Here is a 7,155-nt window from a genome sequence, read left to right as displayed (position 1 = left end):
TCAGTTTGATAATTGACATCAATATTGCACTCATTCAATATCTATTTAAGAAAATTTGAATAATTCCTTCTGCTCTTCTTTTTGCACAGAATTCTCTCATTTAAAAGAAGCATTAATCATTAAATGTTAAAATGTTTCCTATAGTCTTAGTCACTACTTTTGCTAATTCTTGAAAAGTGAACTAATTTTGTTATCATAATAAAAAAATAAAGCTCATATACTTCTTTTTTGCTTCCAAATTATTCATCTTTAAGTGTCAACATTCCTTTAATAAGAGCCAAAAAGTTAAATTTACAGTAGTGTCCTTAGTGATGACTAATTTGGAAAAATTAAACTATCCTTTTCAAAAGTTTTATATATATTTAATAAAGTACAAATTCTAACTATTCCTGTTATATTAAATCCCTTCACTTTGTTTTTTTTGATTTTTGTTGTATTATTGTCTGAACAAAGATTTAATAGCATTACATGCCCAAAGAGTGAAAGCCCACAATATTATATATAATAAAAATATGTTCTGCATAACAGATAAAGGATTATGTAATTTTAAACTGTAAGTCAATGTCTATACTGGGAATAAATATAATTACATCAAATAAGAAAAAAAATGTTAATGAATAGACCATATCCAAAATATTACTTTATTTGCAAGCTAATTCTTGAAGTGCACTAATATGTTTGTTTAACAAAATAAATTTAGTTGTGATAAATTGAACATACATAGAGTACATATATGGAACACTTAAAATAAGATTTAATTTATAAAAATAAAATATAATGAGTAGACATATAGGTGGACTTATTGTACAAGACATGTAAGTCCACACACTCACAGATAAGCAGTAGGAGAATTATAAATTAAACACAGTGTTGTCTCTTCAAAAAGCGAGATGTATAACCTGTATTTATCCAGAAAGCTGGGAATGGAGGTGGTTAATAGGCTGTTGGCTTTTGCACCATATGACTGAAGCCATACGATATCCTCCTCCAGATCCTCAACGTGAGCTTATTTTCTTAGATAATCTACAGAATCTGTTTTTATTGGAAGATGTCACTTGTACTTTACAAAGAGTTTCTATGTAGTCATGTCTTAATCTTTGTTGTGTACATGGTGTTAATTTTCGTTGGGAAACTTTTTTCCAAATTGCATTGTGCTTACATATGCCTGAAATAACAAATCGCAGTCAGACTCTTGAAGTTTCAATCAACCCCAGCTACTGAGTCATATTGAGCCAAATTTCCATTGTTTCCCTCTGATCATTACCCTCCAGGCTATGGTGATAGCAGTGAACTCGGCAATTCATGATTCAGTTAATGACAGTGACATTCTGAGACATGCATCATGAAACAGACCCATGTGATGAGGCAAGCTGTAATAGGACAACTGTAGAGGCTGCAGTGTCTTCAATTATGTAATATTGTGGGACCACTGTTACACACGATTCATTGTTGGCCAGAATATTTTCATCACATTAGTTTGTTTGTGTTGCTGGAAATGCTCCCACTTGCTAGGCAAGTGCTATGTGCCACTGAGGTACATCCTTAGCCACAGCAAGACTTTAAGTAGCCCATGACTATACAAGTCATACTGATGGTTCTAGGGATGGAAATTCCATTTCTGTAGACTTTAGGAAATAAAAACTTAAGTTAGTTTGAGCTCAGTCTTCCAGATGTTCCATGGCCATGACTATCCCTGAAGTGATGGGTAGCAGAGCCCCCTTTGCTTGACATTAATATTGTCTATTCTGTGGGTGAGTCTAATGTCATATAACACTTTCAAACACAAAACATTAGTTCTTTTTCTTTAAATGTAAAGACATCTCCGAACTATTGAGCCATTCAAATTAAAGGATAACATTTCCTTTTAAAGACTAATGGTAATTGATAAAAGCATTATAAAGCATTATAGTGAGATAATGACTATACAAGTGATAAAAATACTATCCATGCACCCCCAAAGCATCCAGTCTTTGACCATTATCACACATCAAAATTTTCAGCATAACCTAAATCATTATTTAAAAAAAGTATAAAATGAATATACCTATTCTAGTCTTTCAGCTCAATTATAGGCATTCTAAAAGACATTCATGTGAAGTCTTGCTTCACATTACTGATATTTTTGTTTATGAGTATTTTTATACTGAAATTTGCATGACAGACAAGTAATTCACTCTAGACTACTCCTTCACATTTTTGTTTTAGGGACAAATGTTACATAGTTTTATTCCTGGAACCAACATAGATTTCTATAGACAAGGCTGTCATTGAGTTTGAAACACTACTGCCTCAGCTTCCCAAGTAACTTGGATTACCACCCTAAGCCACCATGCCAGGTGTTCTGGTTACTTTTTCATTGTAAACTTGACACAACCAGGGAAGAAGGAGTATCAGTTGAGAAAGTGCCTCCATCAAATTGGCCTTGTGGTCACTACTGTGGCAGGCTGTCCTGAGAAATGGCTGAGGTGGAATGGACCTTCCTTTTGTCAGTGGCACCATTTGTAGCCACCTAACCCTGCTCTATGAAAGAAGGCTTGAAGTGGAATCATTGATCAGTGTTCCTTCCTGCTTTCTTCTTCTGTCCCTGGATTCCCTCAGTCATGGAAGTGAGCTGGAATTATAAGTTGAAATAAATCCTTTCCTTTCTGAGTTTCTTTTGGTCAAAGTATTATTATCATAGCAACAAAAAAGCCAATCAGAATACCATGCTTTCATGTCTTCCTTTAATTTTTGCCAATCTATTGTGTTTTATGGTCCCAAATATGAACTTATGTTGAACCCAGAAACCTGTTGAAACATTCTTATTTTTACAGTCAGGTACAGTTCAGAGGTTTGAGGATATTTGAATAAGAATTTTGGATCTAGCTGCAACATAAAGAGTACTCATCCCACATCTCACCCAGTTGGATGGTCCTAGGTTTGCCATCCTATATAAGCTTATGAAAGACTTACTACATTTATCTCTTAAAGACATTTAACTAAAGAATAATTCCTGACATTTCCTGCTGCACCTCAGTCAAGTGACTACACAAAAAGTAGCCTGTCTCAAATTACACCCTCAGAGTGGTCCCACCACCTTGAAGGAAATGAAAAGAATTACCATGATTCACAAAATACATATTCCTGTTTCTTTGTAACTGTCAGAGGATGTGCACTCAAAAGTTGAAGTTAAAAACCAGTTCATGATAATTCACTTTACATGTAATAGTCCAATCTCCAAACTGGGTAATGTAAATATATATATATGCATATAATATATATATATATACATAACTTCATATATGTATTCATATACACACATATATGAATATATTATTGCTGTGTTGGTAAAATCTCTAGGACTTTACAAAGCACACATTTACTAAAAATACAAAAGTCCATTCTAAAAAGAAAATTAGAATTGTAGATGTGGTATATTGTCCGAGTTTATCTATCCTATTCTGTATGTGGGTTAACTCCACCCCCCATGAGCAGCTGTCCACTGCCCCCGATTTTTCTCAGTGCTTCCTTTTCTCCATGCAGATCTCTGGCTCTCTTCAGATGAATTTGCAACTAGAATCCAAAGGATCATCAGCTTTCTTTAACTGTCCTGTTCGACGGTAACAAACACAGTTATTGTTACCTATAAGAATGCCTTTTGAATGATTATGGGGAATTTTTCATTCAGAAGGCTGGAAGTCTCTGTTTGAACAAAATCATCAGAGGACACATTTAATATATTCCTATTTATGTAATTTTGTTAAAAAATCTTTCTAATGTTTATTCTTAATTTTGTCAAAAGTACAATAACAAAATTATTACAAAGTGATTTTTAGCCTATGTGTTGTGATTTTGTAACTCAATGTCATGCTGGACATATTTCTTAAGATGCTAATTAGTATTTATAAGTGGTTATATTAATTATTGTGAAATTTGGTCTGTTTTAGTTGTGAGCCTAGCCTTTAACAGATGAGTCATCTATCCAGTCCAAATTTTGATCAGTTTTGAATCTTTTTCCACATAAAATCGTTTTATTAAATACTTTAATATTTTAATATAAAATAAATTTCAAACTAAGAAATTAAAATTTGTATTTTCAGAAATATTAATTCTTTAAGATCTCCTTTATCATTTTCTAGCTATTATAACTAAGGAGCAGAACATTAAATACTAATAAACCCCAGAAAAGTACACAATAATTTTGAAAGTTCCAGTGTTTACACAGGTTTAACTTTGTCTTGATCTCAGCAAGGCAAAAGTGATCATGACATTCAAAGGAAATGAACCAAAGAATTAGTCAATAAATCTTCACAAATATTTTACAAAACATGTATTCTTGTACAATATTAAAAGAATATGCTTAAAGTCAAACTGTCCATTGGTATCAATCACCTCAAATTTTGCTACTGTTGTTGTAAGACAAGATTTAAATACTTTTTTCTGTTTCAAAAGAATGACTTCTGTGCAGTGACTATTTAGAACATGTATAGGATGAGCTTTTTTTCTGTATTTTATTTTTTTTAATATTTTTTATTACGTATTTTCCTCAATTACATTTCCAATGCTATCCCAAAAGTCCCCCATACCCTCCCCACCTCTTTCCTACCCACCGATTCCCATTTTTTTGGCCCTGGCGTTCCCCTGTACTGGTGCAAATAAAGTTTGTGTCCAATGGGCCTCTCTGTCCAGTGATGGCCGACTAGGTCATCTTGTTTGTTTGTTTGTTTGTTTGTTTGTTTGTTTTTCCTTTTTTTCTTTTTTTTTTAATTAGGTATTTTCCTCGTTTACATTTTCAATGCTATCCCAAAAGTCCCTCATACACACACTCCCAATCCCCTACCCACCTACTCCCCCTTTTTGGCCCTGGGGTTCCCCTGTACTGGGGCATATAAAGACCTAGAGGATGAAGTAAAGACATGTCTCCATTTCTAACCCAGAGGTTGTCTCCAGATTTATTTGCCCCTTGCAAATAAAAACATTTTCTCCAAGGGAGTCATACTGAGGGAAAAAAGAAAAACACTATAAACCAGAGACATTGAAACTTATAGTAGAGAAAGTGGGGGAAAGCCTCAAAGATATGGGCACAGAGGAAAAATTCCTGAATAGAACAGCAATGGCTTGTGCTGTAAGATCGAGAGTTGACAATGGGACCTCATAAAATTGCAAAGCTTCCATAAGGCAAAAGACACCATCAATAAGACAAAAAGGCCACCAACAAATTGGGAAAGGATCTTTACCAATCCTAAATCAGATAGGGGACTAATATCCAATATATATAAAGAACTCAAGAAGATGGACTCCAGAAAATCAAATAACCCCATTAAAAAATGGGGCCCAGAGCTAAACAAAGAATTCTCAACTGAGGAATATGGAATCGCTGAGAAGCACCTGAAAAAAAAAATGATCAACATCCTTAATCATCAGGAAAATGCAAATCAAAACAACCCTGAGATTCAACCTCACACCAGTCACAATGGCTAAGATAAAAAATTCAGGTGACAGCAGATGCTGGCAAGGATGTGGAGAAAGAGGAACATGCCTCCATTGTTGGTGGGATTGCAANCTTGTACAACCACTCTGGAAATCAGTCTGGCGGTTCCTCAGAAAATTGAACATTTTACTACCAAAGGATCCAGCAATACCTCTCCTGGGCATATATCCAGAAGATGTTCCAACTGGTAATAAGAACACATGCTCCACTATGTTCATAGCAACCTAATTTAGAATAGCCAGAAGCTGGAAAGGACCCAGATGCCCCTCAACAGAGGAATGGATACAGAAAATGTGGTTCATTTACACAATGGAGTACTACTCCGCTATTAAAAAGAATGAATTTATGAAATTCCTAGGCAAATGGATGGATCTGGAGGACATCATACTGAGTGAGGTAACTCAGTCACAAAAGAACTCACATGATATGCACTCACTGATAAGTGGATATTAGTCCAGAAACTTAGAATACCCAAGATATAAGATACAATTTGCAAAACACATGAAACTCAAGAAGAAGGAAAAGCAAAATGTGGACACTTTGCCCCTTAGAATTGGGAACAGAACACCCATGGAAGAAGTTACAGAGACAAAGTTTGGAGCTGAGACAAAAGGATGGACAATCCAGAGACTGTCCCCTCCATGGGTCCATCCCATAATCAGCCACCAAATGCAGACACTATTGCATACACCAGCAAGATTTTGCTGAAAGGACCCTGATATAGCTGCCTCTTGTGAGACTATGCCAGTGTCCAGCAAACACAGAAGTGGATGCTCAAAGTCAGCTACTGGATGGAACACAGGGCCCCCAATGGAGGAGCTAGAGAAAGTACCCAAGGAGCTGACCTATAGGTGGAACAACAATATGAACTAAACAGTACCCCCCAAAGCTTGTGCCTCTAGCTGCATATGTAGCAGAACATTGGGAAAAGAGGCCCCTTGGTCTTGCAAACTTTATATGCCCCAGTACAGGGGAAACACCAGGGCCAAGAATTGGGAGTGGGTGGGTAGGGGAGCAGGGTGTGGTGGGGAAGGTGTAGGGGACTTTCAGGATAGTATTTGAAATGTAAATGAAGTAAATACCTAATAAAAATCAGGGAAAAAAGACAGGTTCTATGCAGAACTATCAATGGCCAACACAAAATTAACTCAGTGGCACTTTTGGAGATTTGTTGTCTCAAATGTTGTCAGGTTTTCTTTTTGGTTTTGGTTTTGTTTGATTTACNGGTCCTTTCTAATAATTATTATGGCTTCTGGTTGAGATTTTTATGGGATTCCTGTGTGTGTGCAAATGTGTGTCTCTCTGATTCTCTATCCATTTCTTGTACTTTTTCTTTGACTTTTTTTTCTTGTTCAGTTGTTTTGTCCTATTATGAATTGTTTGGCTTTGATTTATATTATATTATTATTTACATGCCTGCTTGTTTTCTAATGGAAGACAAAAGGACATAGATTCAAATGGAAGTTGAGAAGGGGCAAGACAGGAAGGTGTTATGGGAAAAGAAACAGTAATCAGAATATATTATACTTTTTAAAAAATCTCTTTCAATGAAAGAGGAAGAAAAACTAAGAATCTCTTGTGAGGAGAAGCTTGATGATTGTGGTTAGCCCTTTCTCACCTTTAGACAACACATACGAATTCTTGTGAGATACTCGAAAAAGGACACTACAAAACACACTTAAAAG

General features: G+C 35.3%; 1 protein-coding gene across 3 annotated transcripts in view; it reads left to right on the top strand.

The window, feature by feature from the left end:
* Positions 1 to 4,480, top strand: part of LOC110296690 (NKG2-A/NKG2-B type II integral membrane protein-like) — an 11,695-nt gene extending 7,215 nt beyond the window's left edge. For all 3 annotated transcript variants that reach the window (XM_021165426.1, XM_021165425.1, XM_021165424.1), the window contains one exon: positions 3,523 to 4,480. The gene's annotated coding sequence lies outside the window, so the exon portion shown is untranslated. The remainder of the gene's footprint in view (positions 1 to 3,522) is intronic.
* The last annotated feature ends 2,675 nt before the right edge of the window (positions 4,481 to 7,155 follow it).

Source organism: Mus caroli, chromosome 6, assembly GCF_900094665.2.
Source record: "Mus caroli chromosome 6, CAROLI_EIJ_v1.1, whole genome shotgun sequence".
Taxonomy (NCBI): domain Eukaryota; kingdom Metazoa; phylum Chordata; class Mammalia; order Rodentia; family Muridae; genus Mus; species Mus caroli.
The sequence above is the reverse complement of the archived record's forward strand: the minus strand, read 5'-3'. Positions and strand labels throughout refer to the sequence as shown.